A 17,423-nucleotide genomic window follows, 5' to 3' on the forward strand; every position below is an offset into this window, starting at 1 on the left:
CCTCAGGCTATCTTCTTCCCCTGGCTGCACAATCTCTCTCCAGAGCAGTGTTTACTGGATGCCAAAATACTCCAGTGAAAAGGGAGAGGCATGATGACCACGTGCCAAAATCAGGCTTCATTCCTGTCCCAGGCTAGCTCTGCTGCTGGGTTCGGCTGAGAGTCCTTAAACAACTCTGTGGGACAATTCATAGTCATGCTTGACCACTGTCATGACGTGGTGGTTTTAATTTGTACCCAGGAGACGTGCCTGGCCAGTCATTTGGACACTGCTGTCAACTCTGGCATCTGCCTCAAGAACTTATAAAACCAATGCAAGGCTGTATTTACAAAGCTCCCAGGCCCTTGGCATGGCTTTGCCACAAACTCAATGTGTGACCTTCACTAAATCACACCACTCTACCCCTCTGGTGCATTTCCTTTGTAAAATGAGGGAGAAGAGTGTGAGTATTTGTTATCTATGGGTCTTTCTCTTTTTAAAATTAATTAATTAATTAATTAATATTTATTTTTGGCTGCATTGGGTCTTCGTTGCTGTGCACGGGCTTTCTCTAGTTGCGGCGAGTGAGGGCTACTCTTTGTTTCGGTGCGCGGGCTTCTCATTGCTGTGGCTTCTCTTGTTAGGGAGCACAGGCTCTAGGTGCACGGGTTTCAGTAGTTGTGGCGCGTGGGCTCAGTAGCTGTGGCTCGTGGGCTCCAGAGTGCAGGCTCAGTAGTTGTGGCGCACAGGCTTAGTGCTCCACGGCATGTGGGATCTTCCCAGACCAGGGGTTGAACCCGTGTCCCCTGCATTGGCAGGCGGGTTCTTAACCACTGCGCCACTAGGGAAGTCCCCTTTACGTGTTTTTCTAACGTGGCCATCTTATGGTTTATAGAACCATAGCCAATGAGGTGTATCAACCTAGAAGGGCAGCCAGGAGGGGGTTAACGCTGAGACCAGGCTTGGGAGTCAGTGGGATACTTCCCAGAGACCAAGAGAAAAGGGGCAGGAGGCAACAAACAAGTTGTGACAGATTCAGTTACAGGTTGATTTCCACAGAGAAATGAGCTGATGATGTGGGGCGGAAGGCGGTATTTCTGCTTGCCCTGGATTAAGAAGCAAGCCAAGGGAAATGGTGCTTGTTTGGGTGACTGGTTAGAAACTTTTCTTAAATTCATAATGGTCAAAATAACCCCAGGGGGGTTGACCTTAGATGTTGCCTGTGTTTAGGAGTGTCAGGAACAAAAAGACTCCTTTGCCCCCATCAAATACCTCTTTTCCCAGCTTACTGTTATAAAACCAGAACAAAGCAAGATGAAAAACCCACACACAATCAACAAATCTCCAGATGATAGTAACATACATGGGGGGAGGGGCTTACAGTGTGCCAGGCTCTTTGCTAAGAACTTTATTTCCATCCAATATCTCGTTTAATCCTCCCACCGACTCTGTGAGGTAGGGGCTATTGCCACAGTAATAGCAGATGAGGAAATTGAGGCACCTAGTCTGTGTTCAGCACTCTTCCAGGGACTCTGGGGGGATAGCGGATAGTAGATTCCCAAAAAATCTGGAATGGTTCTGTGAACAAAAATTGTGTCGGTTGTTTAGGATAAAATCACTGAAATGATCTGCAAGAACTGAAGGAGAGCATGGATAGTTTGCGACTGGTAAGATTTCATTTTCTAGCTTGAGGATAAATTTTCGATGTTTAGACTAGACTGTCCCAGAAAAAAAGAGAACCATAACTCATCTCTTGTAATTTATGTAGGAGACTGAATGTGCCTTCAGCTGTTTTATCGTGCATCCTGCAATGACCATCTTTCACTCTCTGGAAAGCAGAGGGGTAGCATGTGACCTCCTGTCTCCGTGCATCTGCAATGCCCGGCTTTGCCTCCAAAATGAAGAAATGGACACCTTCCCTGGGAAAAGAGAATATGTATTTCCAAACATGGAAGGAAGAAGACAGGACGGCACCCGCCCCCGGCCTCCTGGCCCCCCTGCCCCGGCCCTAGCCCTGGCCCCTGAGCGGGGTCAAGAGCGGACTGCCCGTGCTTCAAACACTCCGTGTTCTTTCCATGTCTGTGCCTTTTTGAACAGGCTGTTGTCGAGGCCTCTCACTCTCTTCCCCTTCTCCACAGACAAGTTTGAAATTCAGCTAAGATCCCGCTCAAATACTGTCGCTGCATCTTGTAAACCCCATCACCCGTGCCCCCACATACTTCAGCAGACTGGATTTCCCTCCCGTCCCCCTGTGCACCAAGGAGAGGACGGGGCTATGGCAAGATACGGTCAATGCATGCAGCGCGGACTCCCCAGCTGGACCCATCTCTTCAACTGTGCACTTTCCCCAAACACACACACACACACACACACACACACACACACATCTTACAGAGTACAGTATTGTGGTTACGTGGGTGAGCTCAGGATTCAGACGGCCTGAGTTTGAGTCCCAGCTTTGTCACTAACTAAGTGAATGACCTTCGGAAAATAACTGACCCACTCTGTGACTCAGTCACCTCATCTCTACAATGGGAATAATAACAGTACTTCTCTCACAGAGTCATTTTAAGGATCAACTGCGAGGATATATAGAAAGTGCACAGAGAGCACAGTGCCTGGCATATAGTAATTGCTCAGTCAGTGGTACTTGGTATTATTATTACACAGGGCTTGGCACTTAAAAGGATGCCAGATACATATCTGAGTGAGTGGTTCACTCAGTAAGTCTTTTGGGGTTTAAATTAGGGATGGGTCAGGGTCAGTTGGGCTACTCAAGGAAGCTGCTTCCCCTGACCTCATTAATCTCTCACTGCACCCTGTTCTTTTCCTTCAGTGTACACACCACAGTTTGTAATTATACATATATTTGTATATTTGTTTGGTGCCAGTCTTTCCCAAGAAACTAAGCTCCATGAGGCCAGGGCCCATGTGTGTTTTCACCACCATTATATCTCCTGTACCTGGAACAGTACCGGGAAGATGGCAGGTGCTCAAGAAATAGTCTTTGGATTAATGGATAAATGAAAGAAGAATTCAGGAGCAATGTGGGATGTAGGTGGCCCCGGAAGATGTTTAAGAATTGAGTAGGTGGAGAGAATGGACTTGAGGATATGGGGAGGGGGAAGGGTAAGCTATGACAAAGTGAGAGAGTGGCATGGACATATATACACTACCAAACGTAAAATAGATAGCTAGTGGGAAGCAGCCGCATAGCACAGGGAGATCAGCTCGGTGCTTTGTGACCGCCTGGAGGGGTGGGATAGGGAGGGTGGGAGGGAGGGAGACGCAAGAGGGAAGAGATATGGGAACATATGTATATGTATAGCTGATTCACTTTGTTATAAAGCAGAAACTAACACACCATTGTAAAGCAATTATACTCCAATAAAGATGTAAAAAAATAAACCTATCTAAGGAGACAAAAGACCTGTATGCAGAAAACTATAAGACACGGATGAAAGAAATTAAAGATGATACAAACAAACAAACAAAAAAAAGAATTGAGTAGGTGGGCAAGAAGGCTTCCAAATGGAAGGAAATCCTGAGAAACCTGAGCTTGTATGAGGCACTTGGGGGGAATACAGCCAGTAGCTCCATTTGGCTGGAAGAGCAAGAGACTGTTCCCATAGCTCAGGTCATATACGGGGTAGCAAGATAGGAGATTAGTGGGAGGAGGTAGGGAATGGCATTGAATGCCTGGCCGCTTAGGGATTCATTCTGTTGGCTAAGGCTTTGGCCTCTATCAACATGCAAATATTCCTGGGAATAGTATGTATTATCAGCCAAGTACAATTGAGTATAAGTTCATTTACGTACTCTTTGCATTACAGAAAACTTTGCTTAGAGGGGAACGTGATGATACCAAGAGGCCACTGGAAAGAGAAAATAGTGCCCCTGAGATGATCCAAAAGCACATGAAGAGGGAGGTGAAGATGAAATTTATCCATCTCCAGTGTTGCCTTGGTCCAGAACCTGAACCTCAAATTGTACATAAATTATTTCATTGAAAAATGACTCTTCTTTATAAAAGGTATTGATGGGGAGTAGGAGTGGCCTCTGTGATAAGAGGAAGCTTTTGATCACTGATTCAATCCCTTGTTATAGGTCTGTTCAACTTTTCTGTTTTTTCTTGAGTCAGTTTTGGTAATATGTGTGTTTCTGAGAGTTTGTCCATTTCATCTAGATTGTCTAATTTATTATTGTACATTTTCCTATGTCATTAAAAGTCCTTTGTAAGTATCATTTTTGATAGCTGCATAGTATTCTATTGTATGGCTGTCCCATGTTTTATTTAACCGTTCTCCTAATGGTTCTCCTCAGGTTATTCAGAGCTGAAATGAATGTCTTTGTACAAAATCTCTGTCTGCATTACTACTTCCTTAAGATAAATTCCTAGACAAGGAGTTTCTGGGACAAAAGCCTGAACTTTTCTTAAGGTTTTTAATGCATCTTGCCAAATTGCCATCCCCAAAGGTCAGACCAATTTGTTGTTCTCATCAGTGCATGCAAGTGCTTTATCATGTTAGGGGTTATGATTTTTAAAACATCTTTGCCGATTTGATGGGTGAGAAATGCCATCTTATTTTTAGCTGTTATTTTAAAATTTCAAGTGGGGTCAAAATTTGTTAATATTTCATTACACGTTTGTATTTCTTCATATACGATTCATCTATTCAGTTCTTTATCCATTTGTTTGTCTTTGTTCTTTTAGTGTCTTTCTTATTGATTTGTATTGTCTCTTTATCAATTATCTTCAGTATTTATTGCAAGAATTTTCAGGGAGTTTTTGCCTTTAAATTTGTATATGCTGTTTCTTGGTGTCCAGAGGCTTAATTTTTAGGTAGGCACACCAATCAATTTCTTCCTTCATGTGCTCTCCTATCCTATGTATGCCTAAAAGTACCTCCCCACCCAGGAATCAGCTGGGTAATCTCATTTCCTCCCTCTTAAAAATTTATCTTTTATACATGCAGAATTTATTTCAGTGTTTGATGTGATTATTTTCCCCCAAATCGAAAATCATCCCAGCACTGCTTATTGAATAATCCTTCCCTTTCCCACTGATTTGTGATCTTTCCTTTACCTTATAAATTCATATATATGTATGCATACATATGTACACACACACACATCTATTTTTGTTTCATTTTTCTGGGCTGTCTATTCTGTTTCATTGATTTGTCTCTTCTTGCACTACAGTCACACTGTTTTAAATGCTGTGGGGTTCTTTTGTTTGTCTTTTTAAAAAATATATAGCAGTTATTAGAATAGATTTCTTTTTTAGTTCAAATTTTATGATGTTTACTTACAAAAGAATTCAATGAGAATGATGATGCTACTTTGACAAACAAAATTTTATTTATTTAATTCTGTGGTTTTATAATATGTTTTTGATAGCATTACTCCTCTGACTTGAACTTTTCTTAGCTATTTATATTAGTTTTCTTTTCAGATAAATATTACATTTTGTCGGGAGGGCCGGTTCCTTCCCAGAGCCCACGTAAGTTAAACGAATTGGAGGCTGCCTAATTCACCTACTTGGATCATTAAACAGCATCTTCATAATGAACAAAGCAAGAGCCCACATGAGCCAGGCTCCAATTGTGCCTTTAGCTTTCATACCTCCTTTACCTCCTAGAGGGAGAGATCTAAAGAGGGAAGAAGATTTTGGCCACAGTTGTCTGAAGAGCTGAAATGAAAAGGAATAGTTCACCATGCCCACCACTTTCAAAGTCTACTTTTCCCTCTATCCAAAGTGGAATTACTCTCTCAAGGGACAGATTATTTTTTACTTAATTTACCTTAATTTTACTATCCACATTATGGAATTACACATATAAAAGCTCTTGGATTTGTCTCTGTCTGTGGAACATGAACCAGTTACTCAGCCTCTCTGAACCTAAGGTCCCTGAACTGTAAAATGGCAGCAAGGACCTCATTATGCAAAATGCCTGGCCCAGAATCTGACTCAGAGTAGGCAATCAGTAAATGGCAGCTATAGCATAGTTATGAGAGCTAGGAGAGCATATGGGTTAAGACTGCAGGCTCTGCCTGCGCTCTAGGGCCCGCGAGCCACAACTACTGAAGCCCGCGTGCCTAGAGCTCGTGCTCCGCGACAAGAGAAGCCACTGTAATGAGAAGCCCGTGCACCGCACCGAAGAGTAGCCCCCGCTCGCCGCAACTAGAGAAAGCCCGCGCGCAACAATGAAGACCCAAAACAGCCCCAAATAAATAAATAAATAAATAAATAAATAAATAAATTTATTTTTAAAAAAAAAGACTACAGGCTCTAGGACCAGATTTCTTGGGTTCAAATTTTATCTTTTTAGCACTAATTAATGTTTTGATCTTGGATAAGTTACTAAACCTGAACGTGTTTTGGTTTCCTCTTCTGCAAAATGTGGGTAATGAACGTACTTGCTTTACTGGTTGTAAGGAATGAGTTCATTCTAGAAAACACTTAGAACAGTTTCTGGCACATATTAGGCACTCAATTAATGTTAGCTACTCCTGTTGGCAGTAGTAGCCCTTGGTAGTGGTCTTACTGTCCTAAACCTAGTTATTTGGCCACTTACACAATCAAGACTGTATTACCTCATAGCACCATCTAGTGCTTATCTGGGGAGACTCCACATCTATCCTTTAAGCAACAGCCATTTGCTTGAGAGAATATTTTAAAGGGGAAAATAAAAGAACCATTTTTAGGAATACAAAAAAATGTTTTTGAAATATCTTGATTTCAATATTTCTCTAGTCTATCTGGGCTTGTATTTATAACAGTCAGAATTGTTGACTGCAAACAACAGCAACAGATTGACTGAATTAAGCAAATTATTGGGCATTTCACAGAAACAACAGGAAGGCAGATGAACCAAGCTAAGGAAATGGGCAGGAAGCCAGGGAGGCTTGGCAGTGGGGACCCCAGCTAAGGTCACGCCACAGGACCAGCTTGGCTAGCATGTCACTACTGGCAACAGCTATGTCCACTGCTTCTAGATACCATCGCCACAAATCGTTGCTGCCTCTGGACTCTGCTGATCCCACGTTGGTTGCTGGGGCCTCTGCTAGATGCAGTTTCTATGAATAAATTCAAAACTTCCACTTTTTGTATAAATCTCTCAGGATTCAAAGTCTTTGATGAGAGCCTGAGTCCCCTGTTGGTGCCCTAACTGCCCCAAGGCGTATGGATGAAGAGGCAATATGTGCTTCCCTTGGTTTCCATGGTGGGAGTTGAGGCTTTGCTTTCCAGATTCACAATGAGGGATTACCTCAAAAAAGAAGAGGGCTTGACTAACACCTCATTAGAAATCAGCTATACTCCAATAAAAATTTTTAAAAAAGAAGAAGAAGAAGAGGGCTTGGATAGTGACCTCAGGGAGGGTTGCCAGATAAAATACAGGACACCCAGTTAAATCTGAATTCAGGGGAAAAAAGAATGCTTTTTTATAGTATAAGTTTGCAAATATTGCATACTGAGAACAAAAACTTGAGACGACAATCATGCCTAGTTTGAGTGAAGAGGGAGACAAGTACTCTTATTGACTGCCAGTAGGCGCATGCATTAGTACACCCAAGTGTATTAGTCACGGGTCTCCAGAGAAACAGAACCAATGTGTATATAAGAGATTTATTATAGGAATTGGCTCACGTGACTATGGAGGCTGAGAAGTCCCACAATCTACTTTCTGCAAACTGGAGACCCAGGACAGCCAGTGGTGTAATTCCAGTCCGAGTCCAAAGGCCTGAGAACCAGGAGCACTGATGGTGTAAATCTCAGGTCAAGGGCAGAAGAAGACCAACGTCCCAGCTCAAGCAGGCAGGAAGGGGTGGGGGTGAGGAGCGAATCCTTCCTTCCTCTGTTTTGTTCTATTCTTCAATGGATTGGATGATGCCCACTGCCTCTGGGGAGGGCAATCTGCTTCGAAGTGTCCACCAATTCAAGTTCAATCTCACCCGGAAACACTGTCACAGATACACCCAGAAATAATGTTTAATCTGGGCACCCCTTGGCCCAGTCAAGCTGACACATAAGATCAACCATCACACCGAATGCATTAAAAATATTCACAACTTCTGACCCAATAATTCTATTTTTAGAACTCATCCTAGCCTTTGACCCAGAAGTTGAATTTTAAGGAATTTATCCTAAGGAAATGATCAGAAATAGGCAAAATAATTTGTATGCATAGTGCTCATCATGGAGTTATCAATCATAAAGAAAAGTTGGAAATAAGCCTAAATATGCAACTAGGAGAATGGTGAAATAAATTATGGTTAATACATATGATGGTATCTTATGCAGTCAGTAAAATTATGTTTATGAAGAATTTTAGCTATGTGGAAAACTCTGACAAAGGAATGTTCAGAGATAAAAGCAGGGCAGATAATTGCAGATATAACTCACTAGCTATATAATCTTCGGCAACTTAACCTCTATCTGTTTACTCATCAGTAAAATGGGGATAATATAACGACAGAACATAGAATGGTACCTTGCACACACAAAGCATTAGCTGGTGTGTGTGTGTGTGTGTGCGTGCGCACACGTGCATTTGAGGAGAGAGAGAGAGGAAGAGAAATGGTGGTCAAGAGAAAGTTGTAATAATGGCAACAACCCAACTCAGTATTCCTATATCTCAGCAAGTCTCTTGGATGTTGGGAAGCAGTTTATGGTGGTGATGGCAGTGGCTCAGCTTCCCTGGATTGCAGCTATGGGGCTGTGTTCTTGAGGTAACTAGTCCTGGTAGAGGCTTCCTGATTGCCCACTTCCCTGACTGGGGCAGAGGCACCCCTGGTGGGCATATGTAGCTGCAGCATCCTGGAAGTCATTCCTGCCGCCCTATTCCTCCAACTCTTCTAGTGATTTTGTGAGTACTTAATTCCCTGTGTTGAATTCCTTTTTCAAAATAACTAAACTGTTTCTGTTTCTTACCACTGAACTCTGACTGATACAAGGATGAAATAGAAAGACCTGTTTGGGGCGTGGAAAGATTCTGATGCCTACTGATGTCAGGTATGCCTAACTGGATAGAAGAGTCTGAAGTCTGGGATAAGACCAGAGTAAATAGTTTAAGTATGTGAGTCACAAGTCTATGAATCACATTTTAAGTCGTAGGACTGGATGATGGATGAAATTATCTAGAGAGAGAGTGAGAACAGATGCTGGCCCCGGACATACCTGGTGCACTCCAACATTTTAAAAATCTGCTAGGGATTTCCCTGGTGGTCCAGTGGTTAAGACTTCGCCTTCCAATGCAGAGCTAAGATCCCACATGCCTCGCAACCAAAAAAAAAAAAAAAAAAAAAAACCAAAACATAAAAACAGAAGCAATATTGTAACAAATTCAATAAAGACTTTAAAAATGGTCCACATCCACATATATACAATGGACTATTGCTCAGCCATAAAAAGAAACGAAATTGAGTTATTTGTAATGAGGTGGATGGACCTAGAGACTGTCATGCAGAGTGAAGTAAGTCAGAAAGAGAGAAACAAATACTGTATGCTAACACATATATATGGAATCTAAAAAAAAAGGTCATGAAGAACCTAGGGGCAGGACAGGAATAAAGACGCAGACGTAGAGAATGGACTTGAGGACGCGGGGAGGGGGAAGGGTAAGATGGGATGAAGTGAGAGAGTGGCATGGACATATATACACTACCAAACGTAAAATAGATAGCTAGTGGGAAGCAGCCGCATAGCACAGGGAGATCAGCTCGGTGCTTTGTGACCACCTAGAGGGGTGGGATAGGGAGGGTGGGAGGGAGACGCAAGAGGGAGGAGATATGGGGACATATGTATATGTATAACTGATTCACTTTGTTATAAAGCAGAAACTAACACACCATTGTAAAGCAATTATACTCCATTAAAGATGTTAAAAAAATAAATAAAAATTTAAAAAAAGAAACGAAATTGAGTTATTTGTAGTGAGGTGGATCCTAGAGTCTGTCATACAGAGTGAAGTAAATCAGAAAGAGAAAAACAAATACCATATGCTAACACATATATATGGAATCTAAAAAAAATGGTTTTGAAGAACCTAGGGGCAGGACAGGATTAAAGACGCAGATGTAGAGAATGGACTTGAGGACACGGGGATGGGGAAGGGTAAGCTGGGATAAAGTGAGAGAGTGGCATGGACATATATACACTACCAAATGTAAAATAGCTAGCTAGTGGGAAGCAGCCGCGTAGCACAGGGAGATCAGCTCGGTGCTTTGTGACCACCCAGAGGGGTGGGATAGGGAGGGTGGGAGGGAGGGAGACGCGAGAGGGAGGAGATATGGGGATATATGTATACGTATAGCTGATTCACTTTGTTATAAAGCAGAAACTAACACACAACTGTAAAGCAATTATACTCCAATAAAGATGTTAAAAACAATGGTTGACATCAAAAAAAATCTTTTAAAAAACTCTCGTAAGAGAGGTGGAAATCGTAAAAAGAAAAGAAAAAAAAAGAGGCTGAGAAGGAGTAGCCAGTGAGAAAGGAGAAAAACCATCAGAGTATGTGTATCCCAGAAACCAAGTAAGAAAAGCATCTTGAGGGGCAGAGATCAATTCTGTCCAATGCTGTTGAGAGACTAAGTCAAGGTTACAAAAATGTCCCTGGGATTGGGAGCATAGACAAGAATGGGCTTGAAGGAGTGATGGGGGCAAAAGCCCAACGGAGTGGGTGGAAGAGAGAATGGGAGGCGAGGGTGTGGAGATGGTGTGTGTGAACAGACAACACTTGTGAGAAGTTTGGAGGTCTAGGGAGCAGATAAATGGGGCAGTAGCTGGAAGGAAGATCTGGGGTCAAGGAAAGGGGTTTTGTAAGAGAAGAAACACCAGAGCATGTTTATTTGCACAGAGGTATGATCAAGTAGAGAGGATGATATGTATATGCAGGAGAGAGGGGGTGGATAACTGCGGGAGCCAAGGTCTTGAGAGTATGTGAGGGAAATGGATTCAGAGTCCAAGGGGAAGATCCTTGATAGGAGGAAGGACACTGCGCTGCACCAAGGAGGAAAACAGAGAATGTAGATAGAGATGGGGGCGGTTGGTGGTGGGAAGATGATGGAATTTCCATCTAACTGCTTCTACTTTCTTACTGAAATACAATGCAAAGTCATCGGTGGAGAATGAGAATAGGGAGGGAATATGGGAGGTTTGAGGAGTGGAGGTGGTGTGAGATAGCACTCCCGGAGAATGAGAGCGGGAGAGAGTGAGAGGGTGGGAGAAGGAGAGTGGCTGTGACTGTAGAACATAACTGTTGGACTGCATTGTCCATTTGTGAATTATAGTCAAAAATTTTCAAGTGAGCCCCTCCCCATTCCCCACCCCCAGGCAGCTGCTGATCTGCTTTCTGCGATTATAGATCAGATTGCCTTTTCTGGAGATTTATACTGATGGAATCATATGTATGCCTTTTTGTCCCAAAATATTTCATATTTTGATGCTATTACAAATGATAACTTTTTCATTTCAATTTTTGAGTGTTTGTTGCTATTATATAGAAATAAAATTTAGATTTTTTTCATAAATTTATTTATTTTATTTATTTTTGGCTTTGTTGGGTCTTCGTTGCTGCACACGAGCTTTCTCTAGTTGTGGTGAGCGGGGGCTACTCTTGGTTGTGGTGCGCGGGCTTCTCATTGCAGTGGCTTCTCTTGTTGTGGAGCACAGGCTCTAGGAGTGCAGGCTTCAGTAGTTGTGGCGCATGGGCTTAGTTGCTCCGAGGCATGTGGGATCTTCCTGGACCAGGGCTCGAACTCATGTCCCCTGCATTCAGATTCGTAACCACTGCGCCACCAGGGAAGCCCAAATTTGAGATTTATTAGTCAATTTTGTATCCTTCAACCTTGCTAAACTCACTCATAAGTTCTAGGAGCTTATTTGTAGCATCCATTGGATTTTCTATACAAATGATTGTGTCATCTGTGAATAAAAACAGTTTTACTTCTTATTTTCCAAAAAAATTTTTTTCAAGTGAGACCAGCCACTAGAGTATGATGCCTTCTGCTACAATGTCCAGTCGTTTATGTGCAATTAGGGAATAAGGGGACGATTGGGTTTAACGAGACTTGTGCTTTCAAAAAGGTCTAGTGTGTGATCAAGAGAGAGGGTGGCTGACGAGGGTGGGGGGTAGAGGAAAAGGTCGTTGGAGCTGAAGAACATCAAGGAAGTGGGAGGGGAGGTGTGGGATGGGTCAGCCATGTGGATGTTAAAGGCACCGCATAACCTTGGGCAGGACAACTGAGCCTGGAGGAAAAGTCTCCCTCAGTACAATTTACACACCTCCTGCTGCAGGCTTCTGGGAAGTGAAGGGGTCCAGGGCTTAGATCCTGGATACTCTAGGACTCTGCCTCCATGCCCAGTGTGGGGCCAGGCTGCGGGGATCTAGCACTCTCCAGGGCTGGCCTGCACTCATGCCCCCCGCCCTCAGAGCCCTCCACCCTCAGACAATCCGGCTCTAAGCTCTCAATAACCTAGACTTTTTGCAAACAAATGCCTGTTCACTGTCCTCCTGAGGCAAGTAAAGTCCAGACCTCCATGTCACAGGCCTTGGCCACCCTTTGTGGCAAGATTGAGTAAGGGAGAGAAAAATAAATTTTACTTAGTGATGAAGCTACAGCAGAGAAAACAGGCAACAGTTAGATTATGCTGCCGCACAGAAAAAAAAAATCAAAGAAGGAATGATTCCCACATTTTAACACTATATATTTCTGGTTGGTGGTATAGTGGAATCACACCTATACACATGCAGAGGTATGGAGTGTGTGTGTATGTGTGTGTGTGTGTCGGTAGACACACACAAGCACAAGGAAATAAAGGAAATCTGTCTTTGACACCTACTGTCTGCCACTTATTTGATGACTCCTCCCATTTTATTGGAGTCTCTTGTCCTAGGGCCACTCCTACCCCTCTACATTCCCTTAGCTACAGAGGATGCCCGCTGTGTGCTCTGTGAAGCAGAACTCTCCCTCTTTCTACCCCTACTCACCAGTTCTCTTTTAAGTGACAATGGATGCGAATGGGTTAACGAGATTATAAACAACCTACTGTTGCTTTAGCAAACCACTGAGTTTCCTAGGCAACATAATGCCTGGATGTCTCCTGTTTCTTCCTGTTTCTAAAAGCCCCTATGGAAGGAATGGTGAAAATATTAATCTTGGCTAACACTCAAGTCCCTGCTCTTCCCCCCTACCACTCCCCACTTCACTCCCCCAGCAGTTGACCTTGCCTCCTGCTTCATGGAAAACATTGAGGCTGTCAGGTGTGAATTCCCTCTGCCTTGAGGTCCCCGCATCTTTCTCCCCCTCCTCTTAAAGGATGACGTACAATCCCTGCCTCCGATCCCTACCCCTGTCCCCTTGGATTTCATCCTCTTCTGTCTCACTTCCTGCCACAGGGTTGATTAATATCCCCTCTCTTCTGTATTTTTCAACCTCTAAACACCTACTAGCTCTGTGACTACAGCCTGAGTCTATCACAGCTCTCAGAAGAACAAATCAAACCAAGAAATCCAACTGCCCTCTGTCCTCCATCCCCCTCCCTCTAGTCAAGCTCCTCAAGCTTATTGTTTGAGAGCTGGATCTCCTCAATCCTCACATTCCACTCACTCCCTAGGCCCCTGGAACCAGGCTTTGGTCTTTCTCACACTCCCACACTCACAGGACTGTGGCATAGGTAACCTGGGACTTCCAAGTGGCCTAGTCCAGTTTACTCTTTTTTTTTTTTTTTTTTTTTTTTTTTTGCGGTACGAGGGCCTCTCACTGTTGTGGCCTGTCCCGTTGTGAAGCACAGGCTCCGGACGCGCAGGCTCAGCAGCCATGGCTGTGGCATGTGGGATCTTCCCGGACCGGGGTGCGAACCCGTGTCCCCTGCATCGGCAGGCGGACTCTCAACCACTGCGCCACCAGGGAAGCCCCAGTTTACTCTTTAGTCTTCATTTTTCTTGATCCTTTTGCAGCACTGTGAACCCCTCCCTCCGGGAAACTGTCTCCCCTCCCTTTGCTTCTGTCAGACCACACTCTCCTAGTCGTCTGTCCATCACTGGGAGTTTGTTTGGGTTTTTTAAAAAAAATATTTATTTATTTACCGTTGCAGCATGCAGGGTCTTTTCCTTGTGGCACGCAGGCTCTCTAGTTGTGGCACACAAGCTCTAGAGCATGCGGGGTCAGTAGTTGAAGTGCGCAGGCTTAGCTGCTCCGCGGCATGTGGGATCTTAGTTCCCCAACCAGGGATCAAACCCACGTCCCCTGCATTGGAAGGTGGATTCTTAACCACTGGACCACCAGGGAAGTCCCCCATCACTGGGAGTTTTTAATCTCAATCTCCTTGGTGGGTCCTTCTTCCTCTACCTCTCCCTAAAATGGCAGTCTTCCCCCAAGATTCTACCTTGGCCCTCATTTTCTTTCTACAACCGGCTAACAACCTATAGATACCAGGCAAGTAATTTGAATGAGTCATGCGAGGATGGTGGATACGTGACAATGTAGTACGTGATGGAATTCACAAAGAAACCTGCTCTCTCCTTTTTTTTTCTTTTTTTTTGAAGCAATAGTAACAACCTTCTTCCCTTCTTCTCTTTCACCTTCCATTTTCAATGGAGTCATGGGTACAAAAAAACATTTGACTATCCTCTTTACTATTAAAAACAGAGCAAATATGCTAAAAGACGACTGATATTTGGTCTCGGCATTGGGGATACAATAGGGAGCAGTTGGCTTCCTGTAGGTGTGCCCTCTGAGGGAGGCAGCTGCCAATCGGCTCTGCAAACTTTTGCCACACACGGATCTAATGCCACATCGTCCAACTTTTGCTTTTTTTAACATCTTTATTGGAGTATAAGTGCTTTACAATGGTGTGTTAGTTTCTGCTGTATAACAAAGTGAATCAGCTATACATATACACATATCCCCATATCTGTTCCCTCTTGAGTCTTCCTCCCTCCCACCCTCCCTATCCCACCCCTCTAGGTGGTCACAAAGCACCCGAGCTGATCTCCCTGTGCTATGCGGCTGCTTCCCACTAGCTATTTTACATTCCGTAGTGTATATATGTCCATCACTCTCTCACTTCGTCCCAGCTTACCCTTCCCCGTCCCTGTGTCCTCAAGTCCATTCTCTACATCTACGTCTTTATTCTTGTCCTGCCCCTAGGTTCTTCATGACCTTTTTTTTTTTTTTTTTAGATTCCATATATGTGTCTTAGCATACGGTATTTGTTTTTCTCTTTCTGACTTAACTTCACTCTGTATGACAGACTCTAGGTCCATCCACCTCACTATAAATAACTCAGTTTCGTTTCTCTTTATGGCTGAGTAATATTCCATTGTATATATGTGCCACATCTTCTTTATCCATTCGTCAGTCGATGGACACTTAGTTTGCTTCCATGTCCTGGCTATTGTAAATAGGGCTGCAATGAACATTGTGGTACATGACTCTTTTTGAATTACGGTTTTCTCAGGGTATATGCCCAGTAGTGGGATTGCTGGGTCGTATGGTAATTCTATTTTCAGTTTTTTAAGAAATCTCCAGATCGTCCAACTTTTTTTTTTTTTTTTTTTTTTTTTTTTTTTGCTGTACGCGGGCCTCTCACTGTTGTGGCCTCTCCCGTTGCGGAGCACAGGCTCCGGACGCACAGGCTCCGCGGCCATGGCTCACGGGCCCAGCCGCTCCGCGGCATATGGGATCCTCCCAGACCGGGGCACGAACCCGTATCCCCTGCATCGGCAGGCGGACTCTCAACCACTGCGCCACCAGGGAGGCCCCGTCCAACTTTTTAAGAGAAGTCAGAAATATGGGTTTTATGTAAAAATCTTTTGGTTAATTGTTTGTTAAATAACATAAATGTGAGGGTCAAATAAGCATTGATTGGAGCCAGTTCTTGTCACAGGGCCAACAATTTTCATCCTTGGGTTAGCACACTGTGCATTGAAACTTGGCAGCACCTCTGCCCTATGTTCTCCCTGGTGATCCGATTCAACGCCAGTGATTTATTTCAACTCCCACTCGCAGCCTGATCCCTCCTGCCTTTATCTCTCCAGTCCAGACCCCTAGCCTGAGCTCCAAGCCCCAATACTCCACTGGCTACATTACTGGATCTCTGCAGCATGTTCCTTCTGCCTGTGCTTTTCTCTTTTTTGTATTTTTAAAAATTTTTAAATTTTATATTGGAGCATAGTTGATTAACAATGTTGTGTTAGTTTCAGGTGTACAGCAAAGTGATTCACTTATACATATACATGTATCTATTCTTTTTCAAATTCTTTTCCCATTTAGGTTATTACAGAATACTGAGCAGCATTCCCTGTGCTATACAGTAGATCCTTGTTGGTTATCCATTTTAAATATATCTGTCAGTGCTTTTCAAACATTAATGTGCAGGTGACTCATGTGGGGTCTTGTCAAAATGGAGATTCTGATTCGGTGGGTCTGGGATACTGCCCAAGATCGTGCATTTCTAACAAGCTCCCAGCCAACGCTGCTGGTCCATGAACCACACTTTAAGACACAGCCCCCATCTGAAGACAAGGTCCTTTCTGCAAGTTTGCTCTCCCCGCCGCATACCTCCTCTTGGTGGATGATAGAGCTTCTGTCCACACACCCAACCAAGGGTTTGGGACATAAATTGGATGTAGAGAGAGTAGGAGAAGTAGAGGAGGAGTCCTAAGCTCTGTCCCATCTAACTCCTTAACATCGATCCTATTCATCCCTGCATGTGTGTCCACACTGTCACAGCCTTGATTGACTCCCTCGTGCTCTCCTGTGGCTAGGCGCCTCACTGGTGTCCCTGCTCTAGCATTCGCCCCTCCAGTGCATCCTCAATTGTCCTACCGGTATGATATTTCTAAAAAGTGAAATGATCTCATGGAAAGCCTGGGCCAGACTTGTGGGTTTAAATCCGAGCTCTGCCTCTTAACTAACTGTGTGACTTTGGGCAGGTAACTTCACCTCTATGTGTATCGGTTTCCTCATCTATAAAAAGAGAATGATAGTAGAACTTAATTCGTTGTGAGATAAATGAGGCAATATTTGTTAAGTGTTTGTAGCACTCAATAAATGCACGTGTTAGCTGCGATGTTGGCCACGTCACTCCTATAGCTTCAGTAAAGTTGGAGTGTTGAGGGTAAGCAGGAAGTAGAAAGACATAAAGCAGGAGATAGGTAGGCTGAGGCCAGATCATGGAAGGTTAGAGTCTCAAGTTGGGGTCCCTGGGAAAACAGGCTCCGTGATGGAGGTTAGTGCCAAGGAAATTTATTGGTGAGTGTTCTTGGGTTCTGTGCCTGAATGGTCAGGCCAAGAAGCAGGATCAGGCAGGGGGAGAAGTTGAGCTGAGGTGAGGTCACAATACAGCCTCAGTCACTCCCGCAGGGAGTGACATCTGCCTCAGAGTGTTTTATGCAAAGCCCAAGAGCTATCCAACCACTAAAAAGAAATGATAA

Source organism: Mesoplodon mirus (assembly GCF_964341445.2).
Source record: "Mesoplodon mirus genome assembly, chromosome: X".
In the NCBI taxonomy this organism is placed as follows: Eukaryota; Metazoa; Chordata; class Mammalia; order Artiodactyla; family Ziphiidae; genus Mesoplodon; species Mesoplodon mirus.